The sequence below is a fragment of the Tamandua tetradactyla genome, chromosome 9 (genome assembly GCF_023851605.1).
Source record: "Tamandua tetradactyla isolate mTamTet1 chromosome 9, mTamTet1.pri, whole genome shotgun sequence".
Lineage (NCBI taxonomy): Eukaryota > Metazoa > Chordata > Mammalia > Pilosa > Myrmecophagidae > Tamandua > Tamandua tetradactyla.
In genome coordinates this window covers 112,097,515-112,123,009 of record NC_135335.1, presented here as the reverse complement: position 1 = coordinate 112,123,009, position 25,495 = coordinate 112,097,515, and the positions used below count along the sequence as shown (strand labels likewise).

The following is a 25,495-nucleotide window of genomic DNA, read 5'->3' as shown; positions in this document are numbered from 1 at the left end:
CGGCAATGTGGGCATTTCGTCTGATTAAGGATACAAATCTTGAAATGTCTTTCTTCTTTCACTCTATCCTTGCTTTCACACACACAAACACACATCCCACTTTTTTTAGGTCAAGCACATAGTGTTCTACCAGAAAGGAATAATGTCAAATAAAAATAATAGCAGAAATAAAAAAAAATAATCACTAGTCTACATGGAGCCTGGAGGAAGACTTAGAAAACAGAGTAAGAAGTCATAGGGCACTTTTCCAAAACCTCAAGCAAAATTTCATTTGTTTTGCTTTTTTGAAAATGAGGAAATAAGATTAGGAAAACATTAGCATCATTTTTAGAAGAAAAGTAAATTACCCCAAATCCCACCATTCTAAGGTAACTAAATTAAGTTTTGTGACAAATTTTCCAAACTTGGAGCATCTGGATATTTACCTTTACTCAATTAGAATTAAAATTATAGGCCAATTTTGTGTTCTAGTTTGGTTTGCTTTTAACTTATCACTATATCACAAACATTTTAAATAATTTCAACATGTTTATGTGGGAAAAAACAAAAGGAAACTCATAAAAGAGGAATTACTAAGGCTAATAAATACATGAAAAAATACTCAACTTTGTTAGTAATCAGGGAAATGCATATTTGATCCAGTGAGATATATTATTTCATACCCATTAGACTAGAAAAATAAAATTCTGAAAATACAAAAGAGGAGACAGAGCAATGTACCATTGGAGAACAACAGAAATATCAGGCATATATATTTTTTGCCTAGCAATGATCATTTGTCCTGAATCTTTCTATATACATGATACATTCATTTCATCACAATGCCACAAAAGACTTAAATTATTTCAGTAACAATACAAACACAATACTGTTTTAGTCTGTTAGAGACACTCTAATGCAATATACCAGAAAGAGAACAGCTTTTAAAAAGGGAATTTGCTAAGTTACAAGTTTACAGTTCTAAGGTCATAAAAAATGTCCACACTAAGGCATCCAGAGAAAGATACCTTGACTCAAGAAAGGCCAATGTCTATCACAGGTCTACCTTGTTGGGTAGAACAGTGACTTTCTGTTATGAACAGAGCTAGTTCAAAGTGATCACACTGGTAAGGAAACAGGAGAATAAATACCCTGACCTCTCTTCTTCCCTCAAAACTCTTGAGAAGGTTCTCCATTGGATGAGTCCAACTAGAAGTCATAAGACAAGGGAGTTCAGTGATATGGGGTAGAGGATGGATCTGGAAGGGTAAATTGCAGACATTCAGCACAAGACTATGTGGCTATCTTGGTTCTAACTCTTGTCCCCCTCTGACCTTCCAGCTGTATGCCCCACAGTGATAAAGCCAGTGAGCTCCCTCCGTGTATGCTACCTAACCTCCACTTTCATTCCCTTTTTCATTTTTAACCCTAGGGATTTCCCTTACTTTCCTGTGAACTCAGCCACGCATTTAAGAGCGTGATTTTTAAACAATTTATCTAAGTGACTCATGTGTTTTGGGATTATCTAATCCACTATAACACTGTAATGTATAAAGATAAATATTGCACAAGTCCTGTGATGCAGATATTGATAACATTTCAAAGATGAAGAAACTGAAATGGGATTACTTTCCCAGGGTTTGTGTTCTATAAGCCTGTTATTAGAACACTAACTCTAAAGTCTGGGCTCTTTCTATTACACTAAACACTGAATGCAAGTATGCTGTCAGAGGAATGGTGGTTTCCGGGCGGGCCACGGCGGGTTAGTGGTGGAATTCTCACCTGCCATGCCAGAGACCGGGGTTGGACTCCCAGAGCCTGCCCATGCCGAAAAAAGAAGGGTGGTTTCCAATTTGAAAGAAAGAGAGAAAGAGGGAGGGGTAGGGAGGGAAGGAGGAAGGTTTACAGATTCATGTAATTCTAGGTCATCTGAAAGAATACTAACTGTAATGATAAACAGAATAAAAAGCAAGAATAGCAGAGATTCACTAATTTAAGAGCTGCAATTAAAGTATTTTGGTTTGCAGGCGTGACTCTGACATTGATTCTTCCATGGAAGCCACCATCATTAAAGAAGGAAAGAAGGAAAATATTGAAAATGTATTTTTCTTTGGACAATACAAGACTATGAAACAAACAAACAAACAAATCCTGATTTTAAATTTTTAAATTGTCTGAACAGGTTTTAGGAATTGATGTAGAACACAGAGAAGAAATTCTTATTACAAATTATGTTGAATCAGGCCAAAGAATTGTTTCATGTGTAGAAGCATATTAGCTATATTGGGCCAATTATAGTTGAAAATTTGTTTTGCAATTGCAAAGGAAAATTTTGTTGAGAAACGAGGGCAAAGACAAATAACAACAACAACAACAACAACAACAACCACCCTGGATTTTAATGACCTACATTCTACTTGAAAAGCTAAACAATCAAGAAAAATGACGGAAGTAGCTCATATCATTTCAAAACTGAGGAAGTTTTGGAATATCATTTACAGTATATCATTGTCTTTGGAAGAAATAATCAGTTTTGGAAGAAATAATCAGTTTTGGTAGGAGGAAAAGAAATAATTTTTTCTTGAAATAAGAAAAAAATTCCTTATATGTAAACTTTAAAATATAATTTTGGTAAATTATTTGAAGGATAAACTTTTCTAGATTGCTTATATTAGATGACATCATCATTTTGTGATGATCAAAAGGCATATTTTATTGGGTTTTGGAGGGAGTCATCTTTAGGTTATATGCTGAAAATAAGGAAATATATTTTCTAGATAAGAGATGAAGAGATTCTCTGATTTTTCAAAAAATTGTACAAAGGTGCATATCCAGATTCTAATTAATGAGATTAGGTCAAGTTTATAAGAAATAAAAATGGAGTTGGTGAGCTAGCCTGGTACTGTCTTCAAATACAGACAAACTCAATATGAGAATGTCATGTGAACTAATATATTTGAAAAAGAAAAACTATATGTGAACCAAATGATACTCAATTGGAACAATGAAAATGACTTAAAAATTTTAAAAGTAAAAGATTTAGGATATTATAAAGAATAGGAGACTCAATATTAATTGACTCAATATTAATTCAATATTAATACAAATTGCTTAATGCATAAAGAAAGGAAAGAAAGAAGCAATATTTCAACAAAATGCAGAAAAAGAAATACTGCATTATGCTGCCCTGAAAAAATATTGGAAGCTGCATGGAAAAATCCCTTTGGTCTTATCAGTCAAGTGCTGATCTGGAGCACTTCTGAATACTTGATGTCTAAAAATGAATTGAAGCATATTTTATGGTCTTGATGTATGCTTCTGTAGAGACTTTATCTGTTGCCAGGCTGTGTTGGCAGAAGGGGGCACATTCTTGAATGAGAATGACAAATAAATAGAAAGCCAAATGCAGAGACTAGAAGGTAACAACTGGGGTTTGAACAAGACTGTATCCATTTGGCGAGCATTCAATTTGGGGAACTGCTGCTAGGACTTTATTCTGGCTTAATGGGTGTGGAAATACTATTTTTATAGGTGTAGACTGCTCCATTTTTAGTATATTTAAAACTTTACTTCTTTTACACAGTAAGGAATGTTCTATAAAAAAGTGAGGGCCATATTCTTCAAAAATGTCAACATTGTGAAAGACAAAGAGTGTCTATAGAAATGCCTCATATTGAAGGAGATATAGAGACATGACAATTAAATGTAATACCTGACAGAGTGGCTCCTGTGCTGGAAAAGGGGAAAATGCTGTAAAGAACAGTTAGGTCAAACTGACAAAATTGTGAAGTGGACTATAGATAGAATGATTATTTATAGATGTCCATTTATGAAGTTGGTAATTGTACTGTGGTTATGTAGGAGGACACCCCTACTTTTAGAAAATACACACCAACATATTTAAGGGTAAAGAGCCATGATGTCTGCCACTTACCCTCAAATGATTCAGAAAATAATCATAAATATCATACATATGCACATTTATATACATACATACATATATATATATATACAGATACAAATAAATATACATCAAATGATATAGCAGATAGGGTAAAATCTGTACAATGGGTGAATCTGAGTTCAGATACACAGGTATGCTTTGTACTACTTTTATTTCTGCAACTTTTTCTAATTTATTTGTAAATTAACTAATAAAGTTATTTTGTTTTGGAATTCACTCGCCAGCAATTATTTAGGTTTTATTCAGAGTGATGTCCAGTAAAACCGGGTGGTCATATTGGTTACACAAATTAATTCTTGAAAATAACAAATAAGTCACCGCTGGCTTTTCTAGCGCGGTGCATGTTATAGATCAGCTGCTTAGAAAACAGTTCCTGATGGGGTGGTTGAGTGGGAGAACGCTCGCCTCACATGCAGGACACCCGGGTTGATTCCCAGACCATGCATCCCCCCAAAACACAGTTCCTGAGGGTCCATGGAAAAAGCCAGGAACCCAAGTCCACCACTCACCACCACTTCCCTCTGACAGGAGAAAGGGAGATAACTCATCACTATGCCCTTCTCTTTGTTTAATAATAAAAATAAGAGATCAAACACTTCAAGTGCCTCAATAGGGCTTGAAATAGATAATACTTGGGAAAGTACTCCATATCTCTTGCTGTGAACTTAATAAGACAGATAAATAGCCGGAGCCACAATCCTATTGGCTCTCAACACTTTTCTGCAACCTCTTTTCAAAAGAATGGCAGAACTACAATAACAGATTCTGATCTTTTAAAGGTAACATTGTTTCCCTTAATAAGAAATTAATATGTGTTCATCATAGAACATTTAGAAAATAAACTTAGAATAAGAAAGACAAAAATATCATCCAGTAATAATTTTATTTTGTTGTATTTTTCAGATCTTTTCTTATGAAAATAAAGTATATAAAATCCGCAATTTAAAAATAAATAGAATCATACCATAAATAATACTTTGTAGCCTGTTTTTAGAACAATACTATACTGTCAGCACTTTTCCATATTAATATATCTACAAATTCCATTTTAAGAAAAACATATGCACAAATTTTTGTAACATGTGTGATTATTGCCTATAATTCACTAGAATTGGAATTTCTGAGCCAAAGGGTGGGGATATTATTAAGGCTTCTGACAGATGCTAAATGGCCATTCATCAGATTTAAATTAATTTACATCCTCAATCAGCCATTTCTGGTGCAATCTTTTTCAATCTTTGGCAGTTGCATTCCATTGACTACCAACGAGCTAGGACATTTTTCCTTAAGTTTTCTGACCACTTTATTTTTCCTTACATGAACTGGGATTTCATGTTCTTTGCTTATTTTATTCATGAGGTATTTATCTTTTTTACTGATTTGTAAAAGCTTTTAAAGTAAATGATTCACTTCTCTCTGAAACACTAATTGATAAACATATTTTTCTCAATATGTTTGTCTTCAAATTTCTAATCAATAAATAGCTTGGTAAATTAATAAGTACCAACTGTACTTATTAATTGTATAAACAATTCATACAACCTAAATATTATCTAATACATTTTCAAATTTTTCCAATGGTCCCTGTGCCGTTTGAAATTGATGTGTACCCCAGAAAAACCATGTTGTTTAATCCTGATTCAATATTGTAGGATGGATCTTTTTTACTAGGTTATTTCCATGGAGATGTGACTCACTCAGTTGTGGGTGGGACCTTTTGATTAGGTGGTTTCCATGGAGACATATCTCCACCCATTCATGGTGGGTCTTAATTTGCTTACTGGAGACTTTTAAGAGGGAATCGTTTTAGGACAAGCTCAGAGCTGACGCAGATAGAGATATTTGGAGATGCAGAAAAATACACACCCGGGAAAGCTGTTTGAAACCAGAAGTCAATGACCAGCAGATGCCAGCCACATGCCTTCCCAGGTAGACTTTCTTGAGTTAAGGTATCGTTCTCTGGATGCCTTAGTCTAGACATTTTTATGGCCTTAGAACTGTAAACTTGTAACTTAATAAATTCTCTTTATAAAAGCCAACCCGTTTTTGGTATATTGCATTTCTGGCAGTATTAACAAACTAAAACAGTCCCCAAATATCCTTTTTAATTTTTAAAACTGGGTATCAATCAAGGTTCACATAAGGCTGCTATGTTTCTTTAATGTCTTTTTAATCTAGAACAATCCCTTGACTTTTCTACCCAAATAATATTGACTATTTTGAAGAGACTGGATCAGTTGTCCAGGAAAAATGTTTCACATTCTGGATTTATATTTCTTTATGTGGTATTATTTAACTTGAATACATAAAGTTTGAATCTTTATATAGTCAAATATATCACATGTTTTTTTTATGGTCATCGACTTCAGAATCAATTTTAGAAAGGCTTTTCCCAGCTCAATTTTATAAATGTTTATCTATACTATTCCCCAGTATATACTTTTAATCGCTTCAAATCTCATACCTAAATTTGTAACCCATCTTATTTTAGTGAAACATGTGAACGGATTTCTAAATATATTTACCGTGACACTTGTGAGAATTAAATGATATTGGTAATGACTCTGGCAATCAACTTTGAAAGAAAACAGTAACATGAATAAATATTTATTTAATGTAACACTAAATCATACAGCTAATGTTATCTGAGCATGTCAGATTTTTATTTTCTTTGTTAGTTTTTAGATACTACATTAAACATAAACTGCATTAAAGAGAGAAAAGATTTGAATCAAAATACAAAATAATTAGTATTCAATTTTATATCAGTAGTTTATTCTCTTTTATTATTTCCCTTCAAAAAATCCACTAGCATTCTTCAAAATAGTAGAGTCTATAATTCTGGTCATGGTGGATGATAATTCAAATATAGTTCATTAAAATAAAAATGGAAAGAGAAAACAGAGCCATTATCTCCAAATTCATTACTTATACAGAATGTAAACTGGAATACATGTATTAACGAGACATTTCCATCAGCACGTAAGCTACTAGATTCTTACTAATACATGGGATGGTAATATTTCCTGTATCATTATAATTAGGGGTGAGGTTCTTTCTGACAATTTTTCTGACAATTATTATGTTATAATTCTGCTAACTTCAAAAGAGAATTGAATGATATCTTCCTCATGAAACTCCTGGAATATGTTTATGCTTTTAATATTAGATTTGGTTTACAACAGGGCATTAGCCAATTCTGGGAAATGCTTAGGGTAAAGAGCTTTGAAATTTTTATAAGTACAACTAGAAAACTGTGGTTTACAATCTCAGAAAATCTGATTTTCAAAATGTCTGTTTACCTGAAAGTAAAATTAAGATCCAAGCTTTGTTGAGAATTCTCATAAATTGCTGTTAGAAGTGTAATTGGTAAAACAAAACAAAACAAAACAAAACACAGATGTTTGGCTACATTTACTCAAGCTAAATACACATCTGCCCTACCTAGGATCTAGAATTAAAAAATATATATTTTTTTAATTGAGATATCTTCACACACATACAGTCCATCCAAAGTACACAATCAATGGCTCACAAAATAATCACATAGTTGTATATTCATTACCATGATCATTTTTAGAACATTTGCATCACTCCAGAAAAAGAAAAAAGAAATAACTCATACATCCCATACCCCTTATCCCTCCCTCTCATTGACCACTGGTATTTCAATCTACCTTATTTTATTGTTACCCCTTATCTCCTTATTAGTTGTGTATTTATTGTCCTTATTTTTGTACTCATCTGTCCATACCCTGGATAAAGGGTGTGTCAACCACGAGGTTTTCACAATCATCAGTCACATTATAAAATCTATATAGTTATACAATCTATACACAATCTTGAATTGTCTTCAAGAATCAAGGCTACTAGTACACAGTTCAACAGTGCTTGGGATGTCTCTATTTCTAATACTGCCTTTCTTGGTTTTACTCCTACTTCTCAACTGTTGCTTCTCAGCCTTGTGTGCTGACTCCTTTATCTCTCTGTTTGTTCTTTTAATCTTGATGATCCTCTGAATTCTGTCCTAGCACTCTTCTATTCATGTTACATGACACACCATCCCTGAGCCACCTCATCCATTCTCACCATTTCTATTAATATTTATAACATTTACCTCTAGCCCAGATCATTTTACTAAGTCAAGATTCATTTATCCAACCGCTTATTAGGCATTTCCATTTCAGTATCCCATAGGTACTGCAAACTCAATATGATTATCCTGCCCCCATTTATTTAGATGACAAACCCATAATTTTACAAGTTATCCTTAACTTTTTCCCTCTCTCTTTTCTCAGAGGTAATCAACCACTTTGATTCTACCTTCTGAATTATACTGTTTCCTCTGCTTCATTCTTGCTACACTAAATTCATGTTAATATTACAGCTCACATTAATTACATTAACTTCCCCCTAAGTTTGCTTCCTTCCAATTCATTCTCTACAGCAGTTAGAGTAAACTTTCTGAATGCAAATTTGATCATATTTCTTTGCTTAAAACTCTTCAGTGGCTCCCCATTGCCCTCAGAATAAAATCCAACACCTTAATATGGTTCACGCTTACCTCTCTGGCTTAATTTCATCTTTCTACTCATTGATTAGTACACTCTAGCCTCACAATAGACCTACCCTCAGTTTCCAGAATGTGCTACAATTTATTGGATCCCAGGGCTTTTGTCCATGCTGTTCTCTCTGGTTGCCATTCTTCTTTCAATAACTTTCTCCTCACTAATTCCTGTACATTATTAGGTATTACCTTAGATCTCAACATCATTTCCTTTGGAACCCTCCCTGAAATCCCTAACCTGCCTTAAGTCCCATCCCTGCAAGATTCCATGTGCATTAATTTGTCTCTAGGATGATATGTATTATACTGAGTTATAATTGTCTGTTTGTTTCTCCATATCTTCCAGTGCAGTGTCAACTCCATAAAGGTAGATTTTTGTACCTTCTTCATTTTTGTGCTCCAGTTCCCAATATGATGCCTCACACATTGGCTCAGTAAGTTTTTATTGAATGAATGAGTGAAGAATAAGCTAGCCATTTCTAAAGTACTATTTATTAAACATTGTTAGTGCACTTATATACATCTATATATAACTGTGTTATTAGCTGAGAGTAGTAAATCAGAGTTTAAAGCATTATCTTTTTGACATTTCTGGAATGGTTCAAAGGAAACTCAATCAAAAGTGTTTTTTTTTTTTAATACTCAAAGTCTACATATTGTACAGAGATACTCCTTTATTTTGACCACAGAAATTGGAACTTAGGACTTAAAGTTATTATTGAAAACCAGGGTTTAAAGACCTCTTCTCTTCCTTTCTTTTTCTTCTTCATAGGGAAGGTAGAGGGGACAACCTTCGCTTCTGCCCTCCACATCTCCACATTTGTCTGGGCACAGTATTGCTCTAGGAATAACTTCTCTTCCTGCTTAACTCATGCATCTTCTGTACATCTGTCATTTTCTTTCATGATCCTACTTCTCCTGACCACAGCTGATTGGTTAGAAGTGGACACCTGTCCTAAACTGTGCCAATCATAGTACCTACTCTCTCTCAACAATTGTTTGGTCCAGGGGTGGCAGCCAATGAGCTCCTTCTCTGGAATTCCTTTCTGTTTTTTCTTTCTTTCTTTTCTTTGTTTCTCTCTCTCTCTCTCTCTCTCTCTCTCTCTCTCTCTCTCTCTCTCTCTCTCTCTCTCTCTCTCTCTCTCTCTTTCTCTCTCCCTCTCTCTCTCTCTCTCTTTCTCTCTCTCTCTCCTTCCTTCCTTCCTTCCTTCCTTCCTTCTTTCTTTCTTTCTTGCTTGCTTGCTCGCTTGCTTGCTTGCTTGCTTGCTTAACTTTTCCTTTCATCTGGAGGGAGCTGGTCTTGGGTGAGATGGAATGAACCTTCACAGAGATGAGAAACTGATACTCCTCGTGGCGTTTAAGTCCTGGATTGAGTTATTATTGAAAGCCCCCCAAATCTCTGTCCTTCCATATTGTTTTCAATACTTTCATGGAGTTCTTATGTCTATCAATTGTCCTTTGGCCAAGTTAGTTCACAGCTGGTTTCTGTCACTTGCAACTAAAAGAATCTTGTCTAATTTAGAATGAAATATTCTACTTCTGTTTCTGTCTTTGCTTACATTAGCAAAAGAACGCTCATAAACATCCAACAATCTGGCTAATTGATACTCAAAATGTAGGTAACATAGACTTGTTCTACCAGCATAGGTCTTCCCGGTGTAAACCGTGTGTGTTCTGTACCATTTTCCTTGCCCACATGGGGCTACTCTTTGTGAAATACTTCTTGTCATGTCCTTATTTATGGTTCTAAAATAACCATTATTGTCAATGCAGTTTTCTGATGTATGTTGATTTTCCTTAGGTATCCAGTACATTTATATGAATGCATCTTATATTTGATGGGTAGAAGGGAACATTCTTTCCTCACTTAAGAGTTCTAAAGGTTTTTGTTTAGTATTTCTTCACACATTTAGATGGCAAAGTTAACTTTCTATGTTCAAGACACATTTTATCAAGTTACATATTTTCCTGCATGTATCACCCATACTCTAGGTATTTGTCATTCAACTATTATAAAACATCAATGTTGTACCATTTATAAAGTGGGAATGTGCCTCTGTTATGATTCAAAGCAACAGAAATATGACATTAATGAAGCTACTTCCGTATGGAAAAAAATATCTGTAGTGGGGGAAAGGAGTTCTCCCATTACATTGACTTTACAGAGTTGTGTGAGCTCAAAAGATAGTGAAGAGAAAAATGACAAGCATCAATGCTTAATAACATTCTATTTATTTATTCATTCATTCTTGGCATGAAAACATAGCACCATAGAAATGCTAGTGAATTGTACATACAACTCAGAGTTATTCAAGTCATGGTTCCTGGACAGACAGGTAAAACGGACACAAAAGATATCATGTTCTTTTATTGGCAAATCAAGTTATATACATGTGGGAAGTAAATACTTAACAGCAGACCTGAGACTCCCTCCTTCACTGCTGGGGAAAAATGATTGCGCTCAACGAAAGCACATATAGTAATGGTAGTTTCCTAGAGGAAAGATACTAGAGAGTCTGGGTGCATGTGTGGTTCAGGGGTAGAATGCTCGCCTTACATGCGGGGGACCCGGGTTCGATTCCCAGACCACACACCTCCCCCCCAACAAAAAAGAAGAAAGATACTAGAGAGTCCTTATCTAAAATGATACTTTCGGCAGCAAAGACTTGGTCTGTCTAAAGAATTCATTGTACATAAACTTGCAGGCGGAGGTTTACTGGCTGGTTGGGAGGCAGTCATGTGGGTATTTTCTAGCTGTCTAACTAAAGGAGCCCCAAAATCAAAATGACTTTTTTTTTAAAATAACATATTCTGTTAAGTTGTTCGCAACTCAGGTATTAATCTGAAATAAGACATAGCCTAATGCGGAAGAAAAGAGCAGTTTTAGAAACTGTTCAGATGGATTCAGCCTCCTCCAGAAAGAAGGACCATGTCAGTGTAGGGTTCTCGACAGTGTCCGGGGTGTCATTAGTGCATTTTGATGTTGAGGAACACGGATGGTACTCGGGATTAGCACACCAAATAAATATAAGAAATAAGAGAAACAAGCAGCTGAAATATGTGGCATATCAGAACAGAAAGGACAGATTATTTTTTTAAAATTGTGCCGTGAAACTTGGTTAATTACTTAGAAATAAATAGGTGGATTATATACTACAATGGAAAAAGATAAGAAGGGGAATAATCATTTTAAAAAGAAGGGAAAATGGTAAATATATTAAACTTCTTGATTTTCTGTTATGGATGTTCTTTCTAAGCATAAAAGTAAAAGAAGAATGAGAAAGAAAGGACTGATAGACAAAGAACAAACTAGGGAGAATATTTGCAACAGGTTTGACAAAAGTGAAGTTCATATAGAATGTTAAGAAAAATTATTTTTGAAAAATTGACACCACAATAGGAAAAGAACAAAGCTGATTGATAAGTAATTCCCAAACATATAAAATAAAGTATCAAAGAACATAAATATGACTACATTACTAACAAAGAAAATGCAAATGGGAAGGAGGACGATGTGGCAAACAGAGATGTGGGGCTTAATTCATCCTTTGTGGCACCCAGCAAATGGGAAGGAACTGTCTGGAACAACTGGGGAACAAGTGGAAGGGCTGAGATTGATGAAAAAGAAAGCCAGCTCATAAATACAAGCAAATTCTTCCACATTGTGGAGGCAACTGCTCCCCCTCCCCCCCACTGGCACAGCAGGTCAACTAAGGTCTCTTTCCGGTGGGAAAGAGAAGCCCTGTCTACTAGGAGCAAAGGAAGGAGAGCTCATCTAAGCTTCAGTTGCAGATTTGATGAATAAATTCAGCTGAATACCAGCTCTGAGCACAGATAAATCTAGAAGTCAAATAAGAGATCAGAGATCTATATTAGTCCTGCCACCAGTTGGGAGGAGGCAAGGATGACAAGAAAAAAACAAAACAAAACAGTTTTCTGGAGTTGGCTGAGCTCAGAACACTGGGAAAGGGGCACATAGAGCCAATATCAACTCTGGCTCCTGACTGGCAAACCTGAGGGGCTGAGGACCAGCTCAGGGAACAGATTTTTCTTTCTTCTCTCTTTCTCTCTAGCAGTCCATTAAAGAAAGCAGCAGGTATTCTCAGTTTTCAGCCCTATCCCCAAGCAAGAGTGGAATTAAGGACTGACTGAGAGACAATCAGGCAAAAGAGACAGTTCCCTAAAGGGATTATTTTCCCCCAAGAAGAGGGGAGTAGGAAGGGCCCAGCTTAAGTGGCAGCTCTCATTCAGAGAATTTAAACTTCAGTGACTTGGATACAAGCAGCAGTTTCAACCTACAAAACGTGGAGCACAGCTTGTCTTAAACACACTCTCAGCAGGAGGGGACAGGGTGCTTCTTGAGAGTCCTGTAACTCTCAAGAAGACAAAGGTCCAGCAAAGACAGTGAATGTTATTTAGAGAATTCAGATCCCAGGAGCTGGGAAGTCAGAAATAGTTAAAGCCTGCCTTCAGCCTTAGCTTCTTTCTCAACCACACTGCTGGAAGGGACAAGATATGCTGAGAATGAAAAGGACAGTATAACTTTACATCTGTAGGGAACAGCAGGCTGACAAGCACCATCTGCTGGACAGGGAAGGAAAAGCACAGGATTAAGAGGCTTCACAGGAAACACTAGCACCCTGCTGGGCCTCAGTTTCCCCTTCCCACCCCTGCCAGGGAACCTTGATATTGATTAAACCTTCATCAGTCCTGGGCCTGTCTTGTCTTGAAAAATCTGACTGGGGTCAATCCTGTCTGGGGAGACCCTTTTCCCATGGCCAGAACTCCAGGTAAAAGTTGCTAGAGGTAATGAAAGGAGTGTTTAAAACACATAGAGGCAAAACAAAACAGCATGTCAGTATTCCCTGAAGAGGTAAAGGAAAGAGAAAGTTTTTTCCTGGGGGTGAAACAACTGCACACGGAAAAGGGGCAATCTCAAAACTTCCATAAGGCAGGACAAGAGTCAGAAAAATAAGAGCTGAAAAATGGCACTCAAAATAAACTAGTCAAGAAAATCAGATGCCTAAACACCAGCAAAAATATTATGTCATACTAGGAAGTACAAAGATATGGTTCAGTCAAAGGAACAAACTGAAACTTCAAATGAGAAACAGGAGTTGAAACAACTAATTAAAGATGTCCAAATAAATCTTCTAAATCAAATCAATGAGTTGAAGGAGAACACAGAAAAGAGACGGAGGATATAAAGAAGGCACTGGGAAACCATGAAGAAGAATATGAGAGCTTGCAGAAACAAATGGCAGTATTTATGGGAATAAATGACACAGAAAAGATGAAAACATAACAGAGATCTACAAGAGAAGATTTGAAGAGGTAGAAGAAAGGATTAGTGAACTAGAGGACAGGACACCTGAAATCCTACACACAAAAAAGAATGGAAAAACACAAACAAGGTCTCAGGGAATTGAATGACAACATACAGCACATGAATATACATGTTATGGGAGCCCCACAAGGGGAAGAGAAGAGAAAAGGGGCAGAAATAATAAGTGGGGAAATAATCATTGAAAATGTCCCAACTTTTATGAAAGACATAAAATCACAGATCCAAGAAGTATGGTGTACTCCAAACACCATAGACCCAAACACATTTACTCCAAGTTATTTATTAATCAGATTGTCAAATGGCAAAGACAAAGAGAATTCTGAACACAACAAGAGAAAAGCAGATTTTTCACGAACAAGGGAAGCTTGATAAGATTAAGTGAGGATTTCTCAGCAGAAACCATGGTGGGAAGAAGGCAATAGTATAATATATTAAAGATACTGAAAGAGAAAAACTGACAAAGAATTTTATACCTGGCAAAATCATCTTTTAAAAATGAGGGCAAATTTTAAAATATTTACAGATAAACAGACACTGAGAGCTTTCGTGAACAAGAGACCTGCTTTACAAGAACTATCAAAGGGAGTGCTACAGGCAGATAGGAAAAGACAGGAAACAGAGGTTTGGAGTAGAGTGTAGAAATGAAGATTAATAGTAAGGAAACCAAAAGGGTAGAAAGAGAGAAAAAGATAAGATATGAAATATAAAATCCAAAGGCCAAAATGGTGGAAGTAATAACATTAAATTTTAATGGATTAAAATGTGATAATATTAAATTTTAATGGATTAAACTCCCCAATCAAAAGATAAAGACTGGTAGAATGGATAAATAGGATCCATCTATATGCTGTCTACAAGAGGCTCAGTTCAGACTGAAGGGCAAAAATAGGTTGAAAATGAAAGGTTGGAAAAAGATATTTCATGCAAACAACAACCAGCAAAAGAATGGGGGTAACTATTGTAATAACAGACAAATTAGACTTCAAATGCAAAACAATGAAAGGAGACAAAAAAGGACACTATGTATTAATAAAAGGGACAATTCATAACCAAATAACAATAATAAATATTTATGCACTGAGCCAGAGTGCTCCAAAATACATGAGGCACACATTGAAACACTGAAGGGAGTAGACACCTATTGAACAATAGTTGGAAACTTCAATACACCACTGTCATCAATGGATAGACCATCTAGACAGAGGATCAATAAGGAAACAGAGGTCTTGAAGTATGATAAATGAACTACACTTAAGAAACATTTGCAGAACATTGCACCACATGCAGGATATACATTTATTCAAGTGCTCATGGACCATTCTTCAGGATAGACCACATGTTGGGTCACAAAATTTTAAAAGATCGAAATTAGACAAAACACTTTCATGGATCATAATGGAATGAAATTGGAAATCAATAACAGGTGGAGGGCTAGAAAGTCCACAAATAAATGGAGGCTAAATAACAGACTCGAAAACAACCAGTGGATCAAGGGAGAAATCAGCAAATATCTCAATGCAAATGAAAATTAGAACACAACATATCAAAATGCATGGAATGCAGCAAAGGCAGTGCTGAGAAGGAAAATTATTGCCCTAAACAATGCCCTATTAAAAAAGAAGAGAAGCAAAAATCAAGGACTTAAGTACTCATACTGGAGGAACTAGAGTGAGAACAGCAAACTAATCCCGAAACAAATAGAAATAACAAAAATTAGAGGGGAAATAAATGAAACTGAGAACATGGAAACAATAGAGAGAATCAATATAACCAGAAGTTGGCTCTTTATGTAAATCAATAAAATTGATGGACTGTTAGCCAGGCTGTCAAGGAAAAAGAGGATGCAAATAAACAAAATCAGAAATGGGAGGGGGGACATGATGACTGACCTCTCAGGCATAAAGGAGGTAATGAGAGGCTACGATGAGCAACTATATGCTAATAAACTAGAAAACTTACACAGAATAGACAACTTCCTAGAAAGACATGAACAACCAACATTAACTCAAGAAGAAATAGAAGACATCAACAAAGTAATCATAAGTAAAGAGGTTGGAGCAGTCATCAAAAAACTCCCCCAAATTAAAAGTCCAGGACTAAATGTCCAGAACTAAGCATTCAAGAAAGAATTATTATCAATCCTGTTCAAACTCTTCAAAAAACATTAGAGAAGAGGGAAAGCTACCTAACTTATTCTATGAAGCCAACATCACCCTCATACCAAAGCCAGACAAAGATACTACAAGAGAAGAAAATTACAGACTAATCTCTTTAATGACTATAGATGCAAAATTCCTCAACAAAAATACTTGCAAATCAAATCCAGCAGCACAGTCAAAGAATTATATGCCATGACCAAGTGTGTTTCATTCAGGTATTCAAGGCTGGTTCAATGCAAGAAAATTGATTAATGCAATACATCACATCAGTCATTAAAGAGGAAAAAACACACGATCATCTTGATTGATGGCAGAAAAGGAACTTGACAAAATTCAACATCCTTTCTTGATGAAAACATCAGAGGATTGGAATAGAAGAAAACATCTTCAACATGATAAAAGGCATATGTGAAAAGCACACAGCTAACATTGTACTTAATGGGTAAAGATTGATATCTTTCCCTCTAAAATCAGGAAAAAGACAAGAATGCCCACTGTCACCATGGTTATTCAGCATTGTGCTGGACATTCTAGCTAGAATAATTAATCAAGATAAAGGAATAAAATATATCCAAATTGGAAAGGAAGAAACAAAAATTTCAGGGATCATCAATTCCATCCTGACCAAATGAAGGAGAAGAAGCATAATTAATAAAGTATCAGTGGCAGAGAGAGTCCAAATAGAGTCAAGAGGCTGCTCTAGAGTTTGCTCTTATGCAAGCTTCAGGTAGACCCTGCTACATATCATAACCTGCCAAACCCCAACCAGGACCATTCCAGCCAATCCTAAAGAACACCTAGGGCAATTTATAAGATAACACAAGAGTTCCAGGCATTAGAATAACTTGCCAGAAACCTACAACCTCCAGATGGGCCCCTGGTCCAGATAGTTTCAACTCTCTACCCCATATTAGTGACAGACCCTTCATATACCAAAATTTAGAATTGCCATAGTCCAAACAACCTCAATGGGAGGTATGGAAAGATCAAAGGTGATGGTGGAATTATACACAGAAAATAGGACTTAACAAATGAATATGAATGCTGAATCATAAAATTGATACCTCTGTCAGTCTCCAGTATGTTAGAGCAGCTAGAAGTAAAAACCTAAAATTGTAAAGTTGTAACCCATGTCAAAGTCTGAAATATGTTCTACAACTAATTGTGGTGCTGTGCTTGTCAATTCATAATTTTTTGTATATATGTTCTTGTTCACAAAAACAAAACAACAACAAGGAAAAAAGTCAGTTGTGATAATAAAAATGTATTTAAGCCCTCTAGCCTCCTATATTCTGGAGCAGCTAGAAGGAAAAATATAAGAGGATCGTATGGTAGCCCACGACAAGCTCTGAGATCTATCCTGTAACCACTTTTTGAAGAATGCTTTGAATACTGTTGCTTTTTTTATTTCTTTGCTTTGCATATATGTTATAATATACAATAAAAAAGTTTAAAAAAAGAAATAAAAATTTCAACTGTTTGTAGATGACTGTTTCTATGTGTAGAAAATCCTGAAAAATCTACCCTAATGCTACTAGAGCTAATAAATGAGTAAGCAAATCAGCAGGATTCTGGATCAACACACCAAAATCAATGGTGTTTCTATACACTAGAAATAAGCAATCTGAGGAAGAAATCAAGAAAAAAATTCCATTTACAATAGCAACCAAAAGATAAAATATTTAAGAATAAATTTAGCCTAGGACATAAAAAACCTGTACCCAGAAAACTATAAAACATTGCTAAAAGAAATCAAAGAAGTCATTAATAAATGGAAGGACTTCCTTATATAAATGGAAGGACTTCCTTAATAAATGTTCATGGATTAGAAGACTGATTATAGTTAAGATGTAAATTCTACCCAAATTGACTTATAGATTCAATGCAATACCAGTTAAAATCCCAACAACTTACTTTGTAGAAATAGAAAAAACAATAATCAAACTTAATTGGAAGAGTAGGGTGCCCCAAATAGCTAAAAATATCTTGTAAAAGAAAAACGAAGTGGAAGGTCTCATACTACCTGATTGTAAAGCATGTTACAAAACCACACTGGTCAAAACAGCATGGTACTGGCATAAAGATAGATATACTGACCAATGGAATCAAATTGAGTATTTAGAAATCGACCCTGTCATGTATGGACAGTTGATTTTGGGATTAGGCAGCCAAGTCGACTGAACTGGAACAGAGCAGCCTCTTCAATAAATGGTGCTTAGAGGACTGGATAGTCATATCCAAAAGAATGAAAGAGGATCCCCCTCTCACATCTTTTTACATGGGCAGGCACCGGGAATCGAACCTGGGTCCTCTGGTGTGGCAGGCAAGCATTCTTGCCTGCTGAGCCATCATGGCCCCCCCCCCCCCACATCTTATTAACAAAAATCAACTCAAAATGGATCAAAGACCTAAACATTGGAGGTAAGACCATCAACCTTTTAGATGAAAATATAGGGAAATATCTTAAAACCTTGTGCTAGGAGGTTTCCTACACCTTAGGCCCAAACTGCAAGCAATGAAGAAAGAAATAGATAAATGGGGTCTCCTCAAAATGGAATATTTTTGTGCATCAAAGGACTTTGCAGGAAAGTAAAAAGGCAGCCTACTCAAAAGGAGACAATATTTGGAAACCACATATCAGATAATGGATTTTGTTTGTTTGTTTGTTTGTATTTTTAACATGGGCAGGCACCAGGGAACGAACTCGGGTCTCTGGCATGGCAGATGAGAATTCTGCCACTGAGACACTATTGCACTGCCCCAGATAAGGGTTTAATATCAAGAATATATAAAGAGATCCTACAACTCAACAACAAAAAGACAACAATCCAGCATGCACAGGTGGTTCAGTGGTAGAATGCTCGTCTTTCATGCGGGAGACCCGGGTTCAATTCCCAGACCACACACCAAAAAGAAAATAAAAAAAGACCACAACCCAATTGAAAAATGGACACCCATGGATAGAAACTTTTCCAAAAAGGAAATACAAATGGCTCAAAAGGATATGATAAGGTGATCAACTTCACTAACAACTAGGGAACTGCAAATCAAACCCCTGAGATTTAACTGACTAGAATTGCCATTATCAAAAGAAAAAAATAAAACTACAAGCACTGGAGAGGGTGCAAAGAAATAGGTGCACTTATCCACTGTTGGTGGGAGCGCAGAATGGTGCATCTGCTCTGGAGGGCCGTTTGGATCCTCAGGAATCTTAGAATTGCCGATGACCCAGCCGTCCCATTACTAAGTAAATCCTGGGGGGAACTGAAAGCAGGGACACTAACAGACGTTTATACACCAATGTTTACAGCAGCATTATTCACAATGGAATAGGTGGAAACAGCCCAAATGTCTATCAACTGGCGAGTGGATTAACAAACTGTGGTATAGACACAGGATGGAATGTTACACAGCTGTGAGATGGAATAAAGTCATGAAGCATGCAACAATGGGGAGGAACCTTGAGGACATTACACTGAGTGAAATAAGCCAGAAACAAAAGGACAAATACTGTATGGTCTCACTAGTATGAACTAACTACAATGAGCACCTCTGGGAATTAAAATTCAGAGCACAGGTTATCAGGAGACAGAAAAGAGGGTAAAGATTGGGCTTTTGATACTGAAGGTTACATAAATTGACTGTAAAGATTCAGAATGGATAGCTCAATACTGTGAGATGGTAGCACAATATTGCAAGTACAATGTACAAGGCTGAGTGTGAGTATGGAAAATAATATATATAATTAATCTTATGGAACTGTAACCTATACCAAACACTGAAATCTGTTCTATCACTAATTGCTGCAGTGTACTTTGAAATTTATTACGTTTTTTGTATATATGCTATTTGTCAAAGGGAAAAAAAGAAAAAAGTTGATTGTGATGATAAATGCACAGCTATGTGATGATATTGTCAGCCATTGATTGTACGCTTTGTATGATTACATGGTATGTGAATATATAATACATATCAACAAAAAAGCTAAAATATATATATTTATATATTTAAGCCAAACTAGAGTCTATGGTTGAGAGTAACATTGTAATATTCTTTCATTAAGTATAACAAAGGCAGTATACCGAAGCTAAATGTCAGTAAGAGGGGGATATAAGGGAGAGGTACAGGATTCTTGTTTCTCCTTTCTCTTATTCTTTCTTTGCAGGGGGAATGGAAATGTTCACATACCGATTGTGGCTGTGAATGCATAACTATGTGATTACTCCAGGAGCCACTGATTGTACACTTAGGATGGATTGTGTGTGAATAAGACTGCTTAAGAAAAATGAACAGAAAGATACACGTGCTGGAGAAGATGTGGAGAGAGATATATACCTGTTCCTTGTAAGTACAGAGGTAGAATGCTGCAGCTCCTCTGGAGGGCAGTGTGATGGCCCCACAGGGGACTAAGTATAGCCATATGATCCTGCAACCCCGCTATTAGGTATATACTTGGGGGAACTGAGAGCAGAGATTTTGATGGTTAGACAGACAGGTTTCTTTCAAGCACAACTTTTCATGGATAGGATGAGTGCAGAAACATTCCATCCCAAGCATGCAATTAAGGTGGTTGTGACTATTACAGCAACCAGGAAATACACTGAACATGTGACATTCAAGCTGAGTTCAGGCATCTAATGTATTCATTTGTGCTCTGACAGAAGAAATATGCACACTGTAAAAGATTTATCCATTCAGAGCTCTAAACCAGGACAGGAAATAAGTACATGCTTACAAGTACAGCAAAACTTCTTGATAGTTGTGTCAGTAGCCTTTGCCTCTACTTTCTCAGCTCTCACTGTCTTTTCCTCACCCCTCCAATCTATACTTCAATACTCCTGTACTTCCTCACTCTTCCAGTGTTCCAGAAGTTACTCGTGTCAAGGTCATCCATAAACTGCCTCACACAGTCCGCTGGTTTCTTTCTCCTCACCTTCTTTGACATTTCAGCAGCATTTCTTCCAACTCAAGACATTTTTTTCTCCTAATTTGCAAGGCCCTAAACCCCTAAATTTCTGCCCCTACCCCAGTCTTCTTTACTGAATCTTTCTTTTCTTCCTAAACTTTGAGTATCTCAGTGCTCAGTCCTCACCTTTCTTCTGCTTCCTATTACTTTATCTCCCTAAATGAATTCACCCAGTCTCAAGGTTTCCATGACTTCCACCACCTTCATGCCATGACTTCCAAATTTAAATTGGACCTTGACCTTTTCCCTGAGCTCTAGACATTTTCTAATGGGTATTAGCTCCTAATGGACATTAACAGATGCTTAAAGGAATCTCCAAGTTAATAAGCCCAAACAAAGATTCTGATTTCTGCTCTTTCGTCCCCCAAACGGCACTTCACTCAGACCTCCCTGTTCCATATGGCACATCATCAGGTCAGTTGCTCAGGCCAAAAGCAAAGACTCATCTTTGATTCTTCCCTTTGCTTCAGCATCCCTTTCCCCTCCAACCCTCAATCTTCCTCTGTAAGTCCTGTTGGCTTTATAAAATACTTCTAAAACAAGTCATGATCAACTGCCACCTGGGCAACTGATTCCACTCTTGCCCTGTTCAATCTTTTCCCGCACATTAAAAAAATATAAACCACCACTCCTCTGCTTAAAACTCTCCAGTGGCTTTTAATTGCATTTTGAATCAAACCCACTCTTCCCTGTGACCTGACAAGGTGCTGCTGGGCTGTCTCCTAACTCCCTCCTTGACCTTGTCTTGTCCTTCTCTCCTGTCCTTTCACTACACTCCAGTCTGTCAGGTACTGGAACTTGCCAAGTTCGTCCCTGCCTCGAGGTCTTAGCACTTACCCCTCCTTCTGCCTGGAATGCTGTGCCCCGGATCTCCACATGGCTGGCTCCATTTGTCAGTCAGGACTCACCTCAGGTGACCCCCATCTGTCAGGACTTCCTTAACCACTAAATCAGCTGCCCTTCCCCTCTGCCCCGAGACACATACACACTTGCTGTCTCATTACCCTTTTATATTGTCTCCATACACGACACTTATAAAATTATCTTGTTCATTTATTTGTTTATTGAAAATTTTATCGCATGTCTCCTCTAGTAGATATACATTCCACAAGGGTGAATCATGTCTGTTTTATTTCCTGGGGTACCCACAGTCCCCAGGTACTCAATGAATCTTTGTTGAATAAAAATTATAGTTCAGAAACAGTTAAAACAAAACACTAGAGTAACCTCCCACCTTTACCTCTAATAGTTATAGCTCAATGTGTTTAAATACAAAGAGCCGTAAAGCCTTGAATGTAGGGGAAATTGTTCTCTAAAGTTGGATCTTTCATAAGGAAGCAAGTTCAGGTTAGAAGAAAAAAATATCAGGTGATGATCTTTATATTTTATTCCTCATCTTATCACTTTCTATAACAATGAATTCTCAACCTTGGTTGCCCATTGGAATCACCTGGGGACTATTAAAAAATTTGGATGTTTGGGTCGCAATCCTAGAGATGTTGATATAATTGATCTGGGCTGGGTGTCAGGATTTTTAAAGCTCTTCACATGATTGTAAGATGCAGCCAAGTTTGAGAACCCCTGTTCTAGGCGTCAGGTTTGGATCTCATGAAATAGGCTTTCTAAAGCCTATGAAATCTGGGAAATAAAGAGGCATTTGTCTTGGACCTGGCATTAGAGTTTCCCACCTTTCTTATTCATTAATACAACCAAGATAAGGAATGCTTAACTCATCCTGGCTGAGTTTCAGTATCACCAACTACATCAGGCTCTCTCAAACTGAAAGGTTTGGTGGAGTCAGGCAACACCAAATGTCATCATGGCGGAGGATATTTCAAAAGAGAAAGGAAGATAATTGAATGCAGGTAGAGGTTGGCACTCCATTCAAGAGGAAAGAAATAACTGGGCTACATATGTGGTTCAAAAAAGAAACTGGGTTATTTATCACCTGAGCCATATCAAAGAGGGAAGAGTTCTAAGGCGACACATCCAGGGGATGCTTGGGCAGGAAGGGAAACTACTTGGAAACAACAGCCTTGTGTTAGTCGTGCTTTGGAAAATGAAGACACAAGACTGGTAGTCTAGACCTCAATCTGTATATGAATAAAACTGTGAGGAAAGCGGTCTAGAGTTCAAGTGCCAAGAACAATATAGGAATGGAGGTTGTTCTAGTTTGCGAGCTGCCAGAATGCAATATACCAGAAACGGAATGCCTTTTAAAAAGGGGAATTTAATAAGTCACTAGTTTACAGTTCTAAGGCCGAGAAAATGCCCCAATTAAAGTAAATCTATAGAAATGTCCAATCAAAGGCATCCAGGGAAAGACACCTTGGTTCAAGATGAAGTTCAGGGTTTCTCTCTCAAGTGAGAAGGCACATGGCAAACATAGTTAGGGCTTCTCTCTCATCTGGAAGGGCACATGGTGAACACAGCGTCATCTGCTAGCTTTCTCTCCTGGCTTCCGGTTTCATGAAGCTCCCTGGGAGGCGTTTTCCTTCTTCATCTCCAAAGGTCACTGGCTCAGGGACTGTCTGCTTCATGGTGCTGCAGCATTCTCTGCTCTCTTGAATCTCTCATTCTCCAAAATGTTTCCTCTTTTATAGGACTCCAGTAAACCAATCAAGACCCACCCAAATGGGTGGAGACACATCTCCCCTAATCCAGTTTAAGAACCACTCTTGATTGGGTTACACCTCCAGGGAGATGATCTAATTACAGATTCAAACATACAGTACGAATAGGGATTATTCTGCCATTTTATGAAATGGGATTTTGATTAAAACATGGCTTTTCTAGGGTCCATGCATCCTTTCAAACCAGCACAGAGGTAGTCTGGTAATATCAGTGATATAAGCTGCAGCATGGGCTAACTCAGCAGCAAATGTAAGACCAGCTCCTTCTACCCAAATATACCATGAACATCACCTGGCAAGAGGGTGCCTAGGGGAAAGGGGCTACCAGACCCCCAAAGTGTGTGGGACAGGGGCTCAAGCATTTTATTTGGCCACTAAAGGTGATGGTAGCCTCCAGGGACAGAAGAACTCAGAGAAACTTTAATCTATTATTTTACATAGGTATTTGAGTTGCTGATGCTTTACTTTCTCTGTGAGATGGGGAAACTGGATCATCATTCTTTTCACTTCCTTGCTTGTAAATGGGAATGGCCATCAGAATACCTTAAGTAGCAAACATAGATGCTCTTACATTTAGCTTCCAAAGACAAGAGGCTACTATTTTGACATGGCACAATCTCTCTTAAGAATAAATATTCGTTATAAAGACTATTCTGCCACTTTGTGCTTTGCAGATTAAGCCTCATTGTTCTAAGGAGCCCTTTCTGTTTGGGTTTATGAAAACAGACACTCAACCAATACATCCCAGGTATAGCTCCAGAAAGAAAAGGATATTACAACAAATTGTGGCAGTGCTTGCACTGTTTAGAAAAATATTTAAAACGATGATAACATTAGGTCATGTTCAGCCTTCCTATATATGGCTCCAGCTCAGTTTTTATCACCTAAGTTAACCTGACTTGAAGTCTAAATCTGTCTGTGGTGAGCTCTTCCATTTTATTTTCCTGAAAGACAGTTAGAAAGACATTTATTTTCCTGAATGCCAAAAAGATTTAAGAGAAAACATCCTTCAAGACCTAATATTATCTCTAAAAATAACATTGGCTCATAAGAAATGGGAAGTTTTCTTTCTTTAGTTGTGTGTGTACACACGTAGCAAAAGAGAAAAAAGGGGCTGAGCAGGTAGGAAACTAAGGGATGGAGCAGGAGGCGAATTTCCAAGACGACGAAAGCTATTAAGTCTAAACGTTAGTCTCTCTGCTACTCTAATATTATTGAAAAAGGGCTCTCTAAATTCCCTAATTCTCCCATGTAGTTTGAACAATTAGGTTGTCTTTAATTCTTGCATAGCAACAAACACAGACACACAATACCATACGTGTATGGACAAGGACACCTACATGCATAAACAAACACGGTATTTTCTCAGGGTCCACGAATTTTTATTTCTATACTGCCAAAATCAGGTCGTGAACACTTTGGACCTAGTCCATACAGTAAATGTAAATAGTGAGTGTAAGATGTAACAGATGAATGAATGAGTGAATGAATGAAAGAAGAAGGAATGTGCTCCAGATTTCGTCCCCGAGTGTCTGTGGCCCTATCGCATGGGGCAGGTGATTTCTTCAGCCCCAGAACCGAATGAGAAATCTAAGAAGAATGGCAAAGCAACAAACTCCCAGATAAAGATGTTTTCTTCTCAATGTGTAAATTGACTAATGTCCCCATTGACTTTATTTGAATTATTAACCACAGATATTCTTAAATTAAAAGAATTAATAAAGATATTCTTTTTTATGAGTTTGTGAACAGTGATATTTTCCTTGTAACACTCTCTTATGAGTTTCATAATGTAGCTATATCTAGAATATAGATATATCTTTGTAAACCAGAGCTGTTCTTTAGGAGACTTTTGTCATTTCACATTCGATCTTTTTCTG

The 25,495-nt window shown here is 36.8% G+C and overlaps 1 protein-coding gene across 3 annotated transcripts in view; it reads right to left on the bottom strand.

Annotated features, from left to right (window-relative positions):
* The window catches only part of RGS7BP (regulator of G protein signaling 7 binding protein), a 128,516-nt gene that overhangs the window by 61,385 nt on the left and 41,636 nt on the right, over positions 1-25,495 (bottom strand). The window lies entirely within an intron of this gene.